The sequence below is a fragment of the Rhagoletis pomonella genome, unplaced genomic scaffold, assembly GCF_013731165.1.
Source record: "Rhagoletis pomonella isolate Grant_MI unplaced genomic scaffold, Rhpom_1.0 Rhpom_scaffold_00002, whole genome shotgun sequence".
Taxonomy (NCBI): Eukaryota; Metazoa; Arthropoda; class Insecta; order Diptera; family Tephritidae; genus Rhagoletis; species Rhagoletis pomonella.
In genome coordinates, this window is record NW_023458556.1 from 78,349,865 (window position 1) to 78,365,693 (window position 15,829).

Sequence of the window (15,829 nt, forward strand, 5' to 3'; positions counted from 1 at the left end):
AATGAAAAATATTTCTTGTGATAGTTGCGTTCCAGATGCTTCACGATTTGCAGGTTTTTACAGGAAGTCGTTCCAGGTGACCACCTCCCATAAGGTTTATTAATGGAGAAAACAGCTGTTCCTGCAAATCGTGAATTTCGTGAATATCGTGAAGCATCTGGAACGCAACTGATTTTTGTTGAGAGCTGGCTTGTAATGACTACAAATATACAGAAGAGCTGCATAGATGGCACTATGAACAGTACGCCGTACGCCACGTTCACATAAGGTTTATTAAAGGCGAAAACAGCTGTTCCTGTAAAACCTGCAAATCCTGCAAATCGTGAAGTACGAGAACAGGCTAATTATTTTCCACACCTATCGATTGTTGTTGTTGTTGTTGTAGCGGCACTACTAAGCCCCGCCTGTTTCGGGTCAACTTTTAATCATTATCGTCAAGCTCAACTAACGGTAGGCCCAGGAAACGAGCTGTTTCGATGGGGTCGGACCAAAGGGAGTGAGGTGTTAGTTGAGTCGGATTGAGCTGGCATGTGAAGAGGTGGTTGGTGTCGTGGGGGGGAGTCTCCACATGCCGGGCACTCATTTGGGATGTTTGGGTCGAGTCTGGACAGGTAGCTGTTTAGGCGGCTACAATATCCAGACCGTAACTGAGCCAGGGTAACGCGGGTCTCTCTAGGTAACTGAAGCTCCGTCTCTTCCACAGGTGGTGATTGGGCTCCGATAACGACATTCCTAGGCCGGGAGTCGAGGTAGGTGGAGACAGACTCCCTATGAATGTCGTTAATCGCTCGTCTGTACGTCATTGGGTCCAGTGGTTGGTCTGTGTAGGTCTGGACTGCGTCCTTGTACATGAATAGGTTCCCCCTGACGTGCCTGGGCGGAGGCTCCTCCTCCAGCAGTGGTCTGTTGGGGTGTTCACTTCTGTGACACCCCACAAGAAACTGCTTACAGAGCATCTTGTTGTGTTCCCTTACGGGGAGCACTTGGGCCTCACTGTGTAGGTGATGCTCAGGTGTCATCAGAAGGCACCCAGTCGCTGTCCGGAGTGCGGCGTTCTGACAAGTCTGTAGCTTCGTCCACTGCGTCCAACTAGTCCCCGGCGTCCAAACTGGCGCAACATAATTTAGAACCGGCCGGCCAATTGCCTTGTATGTTGCCAACAACGTTTCTTTGTCTTTGCCCCAAGTGCTGCCGGCGAGCGACTTGAGGACCTTGTTGCGGCTCTGTACTTTGTTGACAACTGCGGTTGTGTGCGCGGAGAAAGAGAGCAGGCTATCAAAGGTAACCCCTAAAATTTTCGGGTTGTTCACCGTCGGTATTGGTGTGCCGTCGACGTGAATGCCTAATTCAAGCCTGACCTCCTTCGTCCAGGTGGTGAAGAGGGTCGCCGTTGATTTCGTTGGGGAGAGGGTTAGGCTCCTTGCAGTGAAGAAGCGAGAAAGGCTGGAGAGATAGCCGTTTACTTTTGAGCAGAGGTCATCAATTCCATTCCCAGACGCCAAAATCGAACAGTCATCAGCGTAGGAGATCAGGGAAACTCCTTCAGGTGGCTGGGGGAGTTTCGAGATATAGAAGTTAAAAAGTAAGGGGGAGAGAACACCATCTTGTGGAACCCCTTGTTTTATTCTTCTAGGTTTCGAGGTTTGATCTCTGAAGATTACTGATGATTGCCGACCACTCATATAATTCGCCGACCATCGCTTCAGTCCCTGTGGGAGAGAGGAGGCCTCAATGTCTTCTAGCAGCGTGGAATGGCAGACGGTGTCAAACGCCTTTGACAAGTCCAGCGCTACTAGGACAGTTCTCTCACAGGGGCGGTTTCGATTTAGGCCGCGGGTTATCTGGGTGTTTATGGCGTTAAGTGCTGTTGTTGTGCTGTGCACTTTACGGAAGCCATGCTGATGTTTCGCTGGGGTTAGGTGGCAGGTGAAGTATGGGAGCAGCAGGGCCTCAAGTGTCTTCGCGACCGGGGAAAGGAGCGTTATCGGGCGATAAGAGTCTCCTCTGTTGGCGGGCTTCCCCGGTTTCAGCAGTGGGACCACTCTCCCTGATTTCCACACATCAGGAATGATGAGAGTGGTCATAGACAAATTGAGGACCTCCGTGAGGTATGCTACCCCCACAGGCCCCAAATGTTTCAACATCAGCATACAGATTCCGTCGGGTCCAATGGCTTTGGAAGCTTTCGCCTTCCCGATGGCCCCCTTTACTTCACCGCTGGTGAAAACAAGTGGTGCATCGTTTTTGGGCAGTTTGTGCAGCCTCCTGGTCACTCGACGTTTGGCCTTGTCTACCGAAGGATGCAGTGTGAATTGCCGACTGAAATAGTTCGCGCATTTCTTCGGGTCCGATGAGGCGTGACCTTCGAATGAAATTTCCACTCTGTCATCACGCTTCGTCGGGTTGGACAAGGACCTCACGGTTGACCAGAGCTTACTCACACCAGAGGTGAAGTTACAGGCCTTCAAGTGCTCTTCCCACTTTGTCCGCTTGTGTTGATTTACCAGTTGCCGAATCTCCAAATTAAGTTCCCTCAAGCGAGGGTCCCCGGGGTCGACCTGGCGTAGGTGGTCACGCTCATTTGCTAGTACAGCTGCTTCAGCCGGGAAATTTGGGCGGACTTCCGCGATGCGTCCGGACGGTATGAAGCGAGCTGCTGCGGCTGTGACTACCTTGCGGAACTGGCGTTCGCCAGCATGTACGTCTGTGGGTGTGGGGAGGGCGGCGAAGCTGCTCTCGGTAACTTCCGCGAAGCCGTTCCAATCAGCTTTGTTGAAGTTGGTGTAGGTTCGGTGATCCGCGGGAGCAAAGTCGGTCGGCTACCCATGAAGACTGCTATCTCCTCAATCTTGCTCTGGAGTCCGTTGCAGTTGAGTTGGAGTACGTTCATGTGCCTTGGGAGGCTGGTCGCGATACGGGGGGTCAGAGAAGTGTGGGGCCTACCTTGGGCCTTGTTGTCTGCGTCGGCGGTGCACTACAGCAAGGGGCGCTGTAGTTTGTAGTCCATTCGCGAGTGGTGCGTAGACCAGAACATAGCCGGAAGTGGCACCAGCCAAGGCATGTGTTGCATTTGACTGATGTCACATTCCGGTATATTCTGTTCTGGCACACGGAGCAGATGGTGTGGGCAACCAGTAGCTGCTGGTTGGCTCGCGCTCGCGAGTGGGACCGGCCGGTAGGTTGTGTGGGAGGGATGTGTTGGGAGATTTGCTGTTGCTCAGGGGAGCTTCTAGGGGCACCTATCGATTGTTTTTGGGCAGTTTCGATAGTCCGACAGTGGTGTGATCGTTAGCACAGCGCGCTACCACTCGGCAGGTCCTGGGTTCAAGTCCTGGTCAAAGCAAAATCGCAAAATATATAAAAAAAAAGGATTTTCTTAACAGCGCACAATAGGGCCAAACGTGCTCAAAACTCAATTTTTAAAAAATTATTTTTTTGGAAAAATAAAAACGCAGGCTTATTCCCCATTAAATCCTACATTTGGGGGTAAGTTTTCAGCTTTCTATCGTTTCAAATTGTTACTGTAAGAAAGCGGTATTATATTTTATTTTGTTTTTTCCATTACTTAAAATGAAGTTTATTTATTTGTTTGGTTTTTTTTTGGAATGATGTGTTTTAAAAACATGTTTTAGAACAACTAAACTAACCTCTATTTTTTGCAAGTGTAATTTTCAAAATCCTTTTTTTTTTAATGTGGAAAGCGCTTTTAAATTTGACAAAACTGCAATAAAGTATATTCCTTCCTTATTACGAATCCGAGTTCAAAACCAAAAGCAATTTGCGCATTTTTAAATTCAAAAATTCATTCATTCTCTGTTAAGATTTTTCTTTTAATGAAACGATTCTAACTTGAATTTAGTGAAAATTGGATTTAAAAAACATAAGCTGTAAATACAGTGGCGAAAATATAAAGGGAAGTGACATTTTAGCATTCTTTGGCTATTCTTCTCGATTATTTAATGTTTAGTATTAATGTTTATTATTTTTTACGAAAGTGTAGCTCGTTAGGTAACGAAGAACATATAAGTCAAAATTTCAAACTTCATACAAAAATTAGTAAAAATTCGACAAATATTCATCAAAATTTTGGGCCTTTTAATTCCATTTCTTAGAAATGTTATGAATACCGTAGATTTTTGGTATATTTTTTGTGGAAGGTGTTGCTTATTTTCTCCATACATAAAAATTTTATAACATAGTACTTTGGATGGAAGAAAATGCGCGAACAAAAAATTGCCAAAAATCAAGGGTACTACTTCAAACTTGCTTTTTATTGCACTAAAATTTAAAGAGCTACAAAACTACGTACTTAAGACAATTCTAGAAAATCTGAATAAAACGTTTACAATTTTGTTGTTAAAATTCGTCGATTTTTTATAAATGTTCTACAAAGTTTTAATTTTTGACTTACATGTTTTTTTAGGTAGTAAGTTATATTTTCATAAAATATAATAAACATTTCTTAAATAAAGAAAAGTAGCCAAAACTTGCTAAAATGTCTTTTCCCAATTTACATTCTCGACACAGTATATATAAGTTTCGTTCCTCAACTTTTCCGGATAAAATCTTTAAAACTGTCAAAAAGCAAAATTGCTCTTAGAGTAAGAGAGAAAAACCAAAAAGTACGGGAACGCTTTTCGGGTAAAAACTGGTAAAATTGTCAAATACAGCATGGGCGTCATTTTTCGTTTACATAGCAGTTTTTTATCATTTGCCGATGCAAATTAACAAAAATACTTAAAAAACTTGATATTTCTTCGCTACGATATATTTAAGAAGGAGAAAATGCAACTGTACTTTTTTTGGCTTATTCAACTTTCAAATTGTTTGAACAGCTGATGGTTTGACACCAGCAAAAATTCTTCGGGTAAAATCTTGCAACTTCTGACAAAGAGAGGATCGATTTTACTCTCCCATTTTCTCCTTACTTTACCAGAGAACCGAGTACGGGAACGCTTTCTGATGGATTCTGGCAACTTTTTCTAGTTAAAGCCTGATTATGGCAACTTAATTTAATGGAACGTCAAACTTAGAGAATCAAAATGAAACATTTTTCGACGTGGCATTAAGTTGCGTTAAGTTGCGGCTGTTCAATTATAAGCAACATCCATTTAACAGGACTTTTGAGTGAGATCCGTAAGTTACGTTAAGTTGCCATAATCCGACCATTATGCCCTACGTACATAGTCAAAACAAAATTGACCCGCCCTAATTTACACATTTTGCAAACTATGCAAAGGTGCATATAAGTATGCAAATCTATCTCTTTGGATGAAGTGGGAAGGGAATTTAAAGACCATAGTTAAAATAAACAGCATATGTAGATATGTATAACGAAAACGCATACTATGTATATATGTTACGAATGTATTTTTATTGCTGGGAAATTTTCGGCGCCACTTACACAAATTAATGCGGGTTGCTATTGAGCATGCATGGATTCCGGACATTCGCAGAAGCACTAAGCAGTGCCGCGCCTGACCAAATATCGTACACAGCGCACAGAGTAGCGTGGCTAGGAGCCATCTGACAGTCTCGCATTAACGTCCACTATATGAGCAACGAGCGCCATTCAAGAACTTCAACAATAACTAAAGCAATTGCTATCGATGTGCATATTTTTTTTTTAATATCACTGTGCTGCCTTTTACAAATATGGTCAAGATTTCAATTGAAGCACATAGCAAGTGCAATCGGTTATCTAACCAGAAAAGTACATTCAGCACCGCACCGCGCTACGGTCATTCCTTGGTCGGAGACTGACGGACGGTGTACTAGGGTTACACCCCCAACCAATCTTTCAGCGAATATTGCATATAAATTGGATCCAAAAAGGTTAACACAGTTCTATTCCTGAAGTTTGTTTGTTTTAGCCACTTGTAAAATTGGATTCCCTAGGCCCTAGCTTTTTTGTTTTCTTCTTTTTTCCATTTGTTGTGGGAGCAGAGCAAACTCAGTGGGGAAAATCGAAACGTCCATCACGTCTGCGTGCAATATACGCACCTGCGTGTAAATTTGTTGACAATATATTATGGGTTTAATCACCGTCACGTCACTGCACAGCGCCGCGCTCACATTGCAAAAAACATATTTAATAATTTTGGCAGGATTCGCACAATTTTTCTACTTTTTCAACTAGAAAATCCAACATTTCCGAGCAGATGAAAATTTTGTCCAGAAAATTGCCCGAACACACGACAGAACGAACCCCACAAAAATACCCCACAGCCAGGCGTACGATTGGGGCAGCATTATTCGCAGTGTTGTTGCTGCTTTTGTTGTTTGTGTTTTTAATAATAATGCAGGGTGGTGGCGGGTTGTGCTTATAGAACACAGAACGTATGTCACCAGTGCTGCCAAAACTTAAAAACAAAGGCAGTGATGTCTTTCGCTGCTTTTAACTGTATTGTTTATAAATGTTCGATAGGTACCCATATTGTACTGCACCTCTTGTGAAAATGCCTAGTGTTAATATTAAATTTTGCATATATGTATGTATACAAAGCGTAATAAAGGTGCTAAAACTTTGTAATAAAAGTAAAACAAAATTTACATAAAGAGTTTTTGCTACTCCATGCTACCTTGTATTAGATGCATTCTGTACACACTTAATGGGCGTTAACACTGTTCAACTTTCCAACGATTAGTTCAATCAAAAGTTGAACGAAAGTTGGCTGCCGACCAATTTCGTGGAAAACGATTGGTTCGAATATCGTTTATAGGGCATTCGCACGAGGCGATTTTTCAGGGAACTTTTAGTTGAAAGCAAAAATCGCCTCGTCCGAACGGCCTTTCAACTAATCGCTTTCAACAAAGTTGGTCGCCAGCCAACTTTGAGCTCGTTCAACTTTTTTTCCTTGCAACCCTGTGTTTGTTTACATTCTGTATCAGTGTTGGGATATGAATTATTCCTTCAGTACGAAATCTATACAAAAAATGTACTTTTCGGCTATAAATTGTATACACTTTTTAATTCGCTCATATATTTTCTTAGTACATTCCCTTCAAGACCAATGATTTTATGGTATTCATGAGAAAGTTTTATTGTTTATGTACATACGTTTACGTATTTTACACTTTTACAAATTGATTCCACGTGCACATGTATTGCATTTAACGCAAATATGTATGCACACATTTTCAGGTATACATCTTAACAAAAAGCATATTTAAATTATTATTAACGGATAAAAGAGACATTTTCTTTGGATTCAGTACTAAAATTTGACATTTCAATAGAATTTCAAGTACTTATCAAAACTTTACGAGAAGATTTGACCATTTATCTTAATATTATTCAATTTTAATTATTTTTTGTAAAAATACGCTTTATATTTTAAGAAAAGCCGTACAAATCCAAGGTTCAAACTTTGTGCAACATTAAAAAAACCAACACACTGTCGTAAAAATTTCGATCTATTTAATTCGATTTCCTAGATTTATTTTGAGTGTGTGGTTTTTTAGCCCATTAAATTTTAATATAACTAAGTTTTTTAAGATTTCTTTGATGAAGGTGTTGCTAATTTCCTCCATATAAAAAAATCGTCGAACACACTTCGTATGGAAGAAAATGGCTGACATCGTCGACAAAACAAAATTGCCAAGTTCAACGGTAAGTCCCAGCTACTTTAAACTTCCACTTTATTATACTAAAATTGAATGGCCTAAAACTAAAGAATATTAATAAAGCTCGAAATTTTTACGACAGTATGTTGGTTTTTGGATGTTTCGCAAAGATTTAATCTTGGGTTTATACAGTTTTTCTTAAAGAATACATTATAGTTTATAAACAGATAATTAAAATTAAAGAATAATAAAATAAATAGTAAAACCTTGTCAATATGTGAGTGCCGTAAAGGTATTGGCCCGTAGTCATAGTCAAAATAAAGTCGACTTTAAAGTTAGTTGCAGCTTTTTTGACAGATATCCCATTGAAAATTATGTCAAAAAGCTGCAACTAACTTTAAAGTCGACTTTATTTTGACTATGACTACGGGCCATTATATTTAAGAAAATCTCTTCTTATAACTAACGAAGACTTTGTTTCTATATGAAGCTGACTTTGACATTTTGTTTTAATAAAACTTACTATCGAAAAGTTTCTTTAAACATTTGGCTAGGCTACGTTATACTGGTTCGTTCAAGCCATTTTTCAAAACTTACAAAGGTAAATACGAACAGGCGAACTGTGAATTTTCAGAGCTATATATTTTTAGTATTCATTACAAAATTTTACAAAAAAGTACTGCGTAGTCGGAAAGTATATTGTAAATGGAATTGTATCAAACAAGTACAATTGTACTAAAAATGCCAACACTTTTCTGTATACATACTTTTTTTTCTTTTTTACTTTTTTACTCTTATTTTATCTTTCAGCTTCGCTAAAAGCACTTCTACCAACGCTTGGCTTACCAAATTTACGCCAATTGATAAAATTTTGCGATTTAAATTCATTTTCAATAATGTAAATAACGATTCGTGTTGAATCCAAAATCGCCTCGTCTGAATAGGGATGGCAACTTTTTCACTTTCAACTTCTCATTCAACTACGTATTCAACTTTTGTTGCCTGTAAAATCGCCGCGTGCGAATGCCCTATTACACCACGATTGAGAGAATACAAAGGTTGTGGCGCCGATCTCGGACCGCTATTCCTCTCTTAACGAATTTGACAGAATCGTTGTTTGCATGACGTCACACTTGTGCAACTTTTTTACGTTTTCCTTGCAACATTTTTTCTCCTTCTTCCATTCTTGCTCACGTTTTAGCATTTCTTTCTCGCAATTGCACCAGTGTGACGTCACACAAAAGTTATTCTCAAGAATCCTCTCTGATCGGCGCAATCTTGTATTCTATCATTCTTGCGTTTACACCATTAACCTGCCGCGTTCAACCAACAGCTGAACAATCCCAATAAACATTTAGGTTTGAGCTCAACTTGAGGTTAAGTTGAGAACTAAGGTATTTCTAAAATCTCCAACGTTGTTTCTCAACAGTACCTCCAAGTGGAGGATCATAGCGTTCTCAACAAAAATGGCAATTGGTCTCAAACATATCATTGAAATACTGAAATTGAAATAGTAAAATACCTTATACCTTTTTGATTGAAACGACATACATAGATGAATTTAAATATTAATTTTTCATTCTATTACTCCTTTTGTATTATGTAGTTAAGCCAAATCGTATTACAATAATTAACTTCACAGTACACAGCCCGACAGTAATTTTGCCACTTGGTTCACTTGGCGCTTTATTTTCTTTCAAGATTATTTGAGGATATTTTGAAAATTATTTACTTTTTGTTATCTGCGCGTCGGTTAGAGATGAGTTGGAGAATGATGTTGGATATCAACTTGAGAACTATTGGGGTGTTCACAGTTCGTTCCAAATTGTGTCTGAAAATGTAGACGTCTACATTTTGAGACATTTTTAGCATCAAACTGTGAGTACCCCTTTCTAGCAGTCGTCGCAAAATCGTCTCAAAACTTTGCTGGTGTTGCCAGACATTTCTTGTTTGCGTGCATTGTTTATATGTCGCCTTTCGATTTTGTTTCTGAAAAATTGTAATTATTATTTTATATATTTAACTTAATTACCAATTCGTAATATTTGTTATTCCTTTTCCTTGATTTGTTTCTTTTCATCAGAAATTGCGCTCAAATTAAATGCAAATACGGAAAACGTGCCCAATAAATAAAAAAAATGTGATTAGTATTGCCATAATGTCACCCTGCTGCGAGGTTGCAAAATGTAGACGCGTAAAAAACATACCTTTGAGTGTGACAAAATGTAGACGGCGTCGTTTTCCAATTTTGTATGGGAAACAACAACACCACAGATTTTACGGTTAGAAAACGTCTTAAAATGTAGACGTCTACATTTTGAGACACTTGGGGTGTTCACAGTTCGTTCCAAATTATGTCTGAAAATGTAGACGTCTACATTTTGAGACATCTTTAGCATCAAACTGTGAGCACCCCTTTCTAGCAGTCGTCGCAAAATCGTCTCAAAACTTTGCTGGTGTTGCCAGACATTTCCTCTTTGCGTGCATTTTTTATATATCGCCTTTCGCTTTTGTTTCTGAAAAATTGTAATTATTTAACTTAATTACCAATTCCTAATATTTGTTATTTCTTTTCCTTGATTTGTTTCTTTTCATCAGAAATTGCATTCAAATTAAATGCAAATACGAAAAACGTGCACAATAAATAAAAAAAATGTGATTAGTATTGCCATAATGCAACCCTGCTGCGAGGTTGCAAAATGTAGACGCGTAAAAAACATACCTTTGAGTGTGACAAAATGTAGACGGCGTCGTTTTCCAATTTTGTATGGGAAACAACAACACCACAGATTTTAGGGTTAGAAAACGTCTTAAAATGTAGACGTCTACATTTTCAGACACTATTTGGAACGAACTGTGAACACCCCAACTATTTGGAACGAACTGTGAACACCCCATATGAATTTCTCCAAGGTTGGAGAAATATTTTTTTAGTGTTTATTGGGATGCTTAGCCCTTCAGCAACTAAACATTTTCGTGGGTGAACATTCAGTACTTCTCATTAGGGGTCCCCATCTAAAGTGATAAAGGGATAAATTGATAAATTTATCGCTTATCCACATTCTTACATGAACGCACCTTGGTAAATAATTGCATATTATTTAACTTATATGGCTAGTTACGTTTCATTCTTACCTCGTACATTGTTTTCATTTGTTTTTTATGTATTCGTAGCAAAATCCGGCCAAAATCGCTTAGGCGGTTACAGCGCCAAATAAGAAGAAGAGCAAAATCGAGTTTGAAATTTGTACGTTTATCCACCAAAATCGTTTGATAAAGTGATAAACTTTGATTAAATAGATTTCCATACAAAGATTGACAGTTCATTTATCAAAATGATAAATTTATCATTTTATCAAGTTTATCAGCAGAAAGGAGTTCTCTGCAAAAGGTGTTCAGTGCCTTTTCTTCGCAACACAGAAAGATAATTCTACTTTGTGAGGGTTATAATCACTAAGTGCGGCCGGAGGCCGCCTACGCAGAAAGGTGTTCTCTGCAAAAGGTGTTCAGTGCATTTTCTTCGCAACACAGACAGAGATTTGAGTAGTCCACTTGCAAAGTGCGCCATGTAAAATTTTTTCGATTTTTAGTTTTTGGTGGATTACGTACCAGTATTTAAAGTAGTTTCATGTCCACTAACAACACAGTGCAAAAGTCGCTATCATACTTATTTATAATCTTTCAAAAGTATACATACATCTTCTGATGGACTTAGAAAACTGCTTTAAGTCGTATAGACTGTTAATATTATCTTATGTCATGTTATGTTACAATTTTATAAGGCTCTTATTTATCCAAATTTTCAGGTAATAATAAAAAAGATGCAATTTAAATGTTACTTGTTGTCGTAGTCGTTTTTTTTTCAAATTTATGTCGTTCTATTACAAAATCACATAACGCTGTTTGCAAGTGGACTACTCAATTCTACTTTGTGAGGGTTATAATCCCTAAGTGCGGCCGAAGGCCGCCTACGCAGAAAGCTGTTCTCTTCAAAAGGTGTTCAGTGCCTTTTCTTCGCAACACAGAAAGGGAATTCCCTTTTGTGAGGGTTATAATCCCTAAGTGCGGCCGAAGGCCGCCTACGCAGAAAGGTGTTCTCTGCAAAAGGTGTTCAGTGCCTTTTCTTTGCAACACAGAAAGAGAATTGTACTTTGTGAGGGTTATAATCCCTAAACGCAGCCGGAGGCAGACTACGCAGAAAGAGTTCAGCTCCTCTTTTTCAGCAACACAGAAAGGAGAATTCTGCGTAGTAAGGTTTACAATTCCTAAGCGCGACCGAAGGCCGCCTACGCAAAAAGGAGTTTTGTGAAAAAATACTGTGGATAGCGTAGTTGGTGTTGGACAGAGTAGGGTTGTTTTATATAAATACTTTGTACAGTGAGAACTCTTGACAGCATACTGTATAAAAGCTTGATTAATTTGCGAATGAATTGAACAACTCAATCTTATAACAAATAAGGTGATTTAAATAAAATGGTTTGTATAGATTTGTTTAGTATTTTTTTACTTTTAATTCAATTTTTGTAAAAACTATTTAAAATATATATAAGGTACGAATATCAAATTAAAGAGAGTTAGATTTCCTATCAAATGAGATCAAAATTTTCAAAATCCATTCGTTTTTATGAAATCTTGGTTTCAAAAATTAATTTTTTTAAATTTGAGATTTGGAGCCAAACTGCATTTGTTCCTAATTGGATATCAAATTAAAGAGAGTTAGATTTCCTATCAAATGAGATCAAAATTTTCAAAATCCATTCGTTTTTATGAAATCTTGATTTCAAAAATTAATTAACTTGACCTTTGACCTTTAATAACTTTTGTAGTTGTTATTTCCCCAAAAAAAGAAGTAAACCGTTATACTCAGCTCCATCATCTCTATCGATCCCAATTTTTTTTTTAAATTTGAGATTTGGAGCCAAACTGCATTTGTTCCTAATTGGATCATTACTTCAAGGATTAAATCTAATTTTTATATTAGATATTATATGCTCCGATATAGTTATTCGTATTCCTCATTATTTAAAAAGAACATATGTACATGGGACCATTTTATGTTGGTCCCCTTTCAGACACGTCAAGTCTTGAAAGCAAATCTTTTCGAATTCTCTTGTGTATTCTAGTTGCTTCCACACGCGTCTACTTTTACTGAATTCAAGTCATCGTACAGTTCTATAAGTAACGTAAGACTATCCGCACAATGGTCGTCCAATCATGGTTGCGTTATCGTCTCGCCCTGAAATTTTGAGCCGAGCACATGCGTTTCAATGAAGGCCTGCACACTTGTCGTTATCGGCAAATAGTAGAAGATGCAGAAACGGATAAGTACGATACTGTCGTTTGCTAATCGTTATACACGCATTGTTTGTTTACACTTTATTGGGAAAAATTAGTGAAAAAGTGTACATTACATAAAAATGAGTATTTCTTGCATTAAATCTGTGGAAATTATTAAAAATTCAATAAACGTGAGAGTTTTAACTATCAAACATGTTGAAATTGTAAAAGTCTCTAGGCGCGTGCACACATTTCAGGAGAAGAAAAGAAGAGAGATCAATGAAAAATAATGGCCCGTAGTCATAGAGAAGTTAGAAAAAGGTTTTAACGATTAAAATTGTGTTTTATTGTAATCACTACTTTATCTCTTTCATAGTCAACTTAAAATCCATTTTATGGCAAAAAACGCGGTTTTAAAATGGTAAAATAAGGTTCTAAGTTTTGTTTTGTTGTTGAAGTAGTAAACGCAATAGGTCCCAGGTTCTGTTCCCACTCCGAGCGATTCCAAACAATTTTTATTTTTTTATTTTTTTTTTATTTTACCATAAACATTATTTTATTTCATTAAATTTTGTTTTATCATCTTTTTTTATATTTCATATAATTATTTCGTTATTAATAACATTTTTTGGAGTTTATTTTTAATTAAAAAGGCCAGAACAACTATAATTAAATAACAAAAATTTTAATAATATTTGAAAGAACAAAAAAAGATGTAAAAAAAGTTCCCTGGCAGTGGGATTCGAACCAATGACTTCCCGGCTTGCTAAATCCGCAATCCTGCAGCGGACACAGGGTGAACAAATTAAAGTACTCCTAAGCCGGGTAAATGTTTACTCTTCATATGGATAGCACTGTTATCTCTCATCTTAACAAAAAGCTGTTTCTAAGATGTCTATGATTAACACAACTTAAAACTCTATTCTAAACTTAAAACTGTATTTTAACAAGAATGAGTTTTAACTTGCGGCTATTACCTTGTTTATATGGCATCAAACGCGGTATCGAATTAACTCGTGTCAGCGTAGCTCGCTTGAAATGCAAGAGTTTATATGCAACACAAGAAATGAGTCGATCAAACACACTTTCAAACAGAGTTTATTCCGATGCAACCCTGTTAATACATGTGTCAATTCTTGAAAATAATGAACATTGAAAAATAATAATTAAAGTCTCAAACAGCCTTGTAAAAATTATCTTAGCTATTAATTTTATAACAAAGCTTAGCATAAATGTAATTTCAAGAACTATTTAAATGGTTTACTTTATATACAGAGTTGCATGAAACAATCGTGTGGACAAATTCCGTGTTTATATGCACTCTTAACACGATTCAACAACTCTTAACTCGCATTCAAAAAGTGATTTATGGTGGCACGGTTAAAAGTTTCAATGCGATTAGAGAAGGTGTTTACATGTGTGTGTCCATATAACATGGTTTGACTTAGAACGAATCATATAAACGTGGTATTTGACTATAAGCCAATGTCTAGAATTGTTGCAGCACAGTTCACAATTTAAAAATTGCAGGCTTTTGTAAAAATCAGCCAAAAAACAAGTAAGAAAGTCTAAGTTCGGGCGGAGCCGAACATTAAATACCCTGGGCAAATATAAAATAAATGTTTTTTCACCTTTCCGAAACCTACCGCTAGATGGTTAGCCGGGGTGTATCAATTTTGAGTAAACTAGCGTCCTTAAATTTCGAAATATTGAACATTGAAAAGCGGCCGGAATTTTAGTCCGATTACAATAATTTTCAACGTTTTGCTTTTATGTGGCAAGCACAATAAAAATACCGAGTTTGGTACAAATTGGTTGAACGGTTACCGATATATATATATGTGATCATAAGTGGGCGGTGCCACGCCCATTTTCCAAAATTTTATCATAAGCGTATTTCTTGGTAAAGGATTGTTGCAAGCATCAATTTTGAATAAATTAGCTTTAACATTTACTGATTTATCGAAGATTTCGTATTTCTCCAAATTACCGTTATATGGGATGTGGGCGTGGTTATTGTCCGATTTTAAAAATTTTCGGCCATTTGATATCCTGTACCAAGTCCAATAACTGTGCCAAGTTTGGAAGAAATCGGTACAGCGGTTGCCAAGATATACCCATGTGGCTACGCCCATTTTTCAAAATTTTATAATATTCTTATTTTTCGTCTAAAAATTATTGTAAATATCAATTTTGAGTGAATAATCTTCAGTAGTTACTAAAATATCGCAGTTTTCGTATTTCTGAAAACTACCGTTATATGGGAGGTAGGCGTGGTTATTGTCCGATTTTTCCCATTTTCAATACCATCCGTCCTACGCCCGAAAGAAGTACACGTACCAAGTTTCGTTAAGATATATTAATTTTTACTCGAGTTATCGTGTGCACAGACGGACCGACAGACGGACGGACGGACCGACAGACAGTCATCGCTTAATCGATTTCTCTTTTCATCCTGATCATTTATGTATACATTTGTCTATATCTATCTCGATTCGTTTTGCCTGTTACAAACAATCGTTATGTGAACAAAGTTATAATACCCTTGTGCACAAGTGCGCTCGGGTATAAAAACAGAAAACACCTGCTCTAAGCGATTGTTTAGACGCCAAATGAATTGTAATATCACGGCCAAGTGTGCGAAAGTATAGTCGTCATGTAATCTTTGCATCATGATTGTGCCGATGAAGCAACTATGATTGGACGACCAATGTGCGGAAAACCTAACTCTTCTTCTTACCGTTTTTTCTGGCAGGCTGTAGGTGTGATTTTGGTTAGTGTTTTGGTGCATGATAAAAACATAGTAAGGTAAAACCGTTCTCTCAATTCGTCGGCCAGTTGCCAACACTTTAAAATCATATAAAATTGAGAGTAAAAAAGGAATTGTTCAAAGTTGTTGTTTGAGATTGAAAATGAGAATGTGTGTGCGAGTTTGTGTGTAAAATTTTAAAATTAAATTGCTTGCAAACGTCAAGAATTTAAAAAA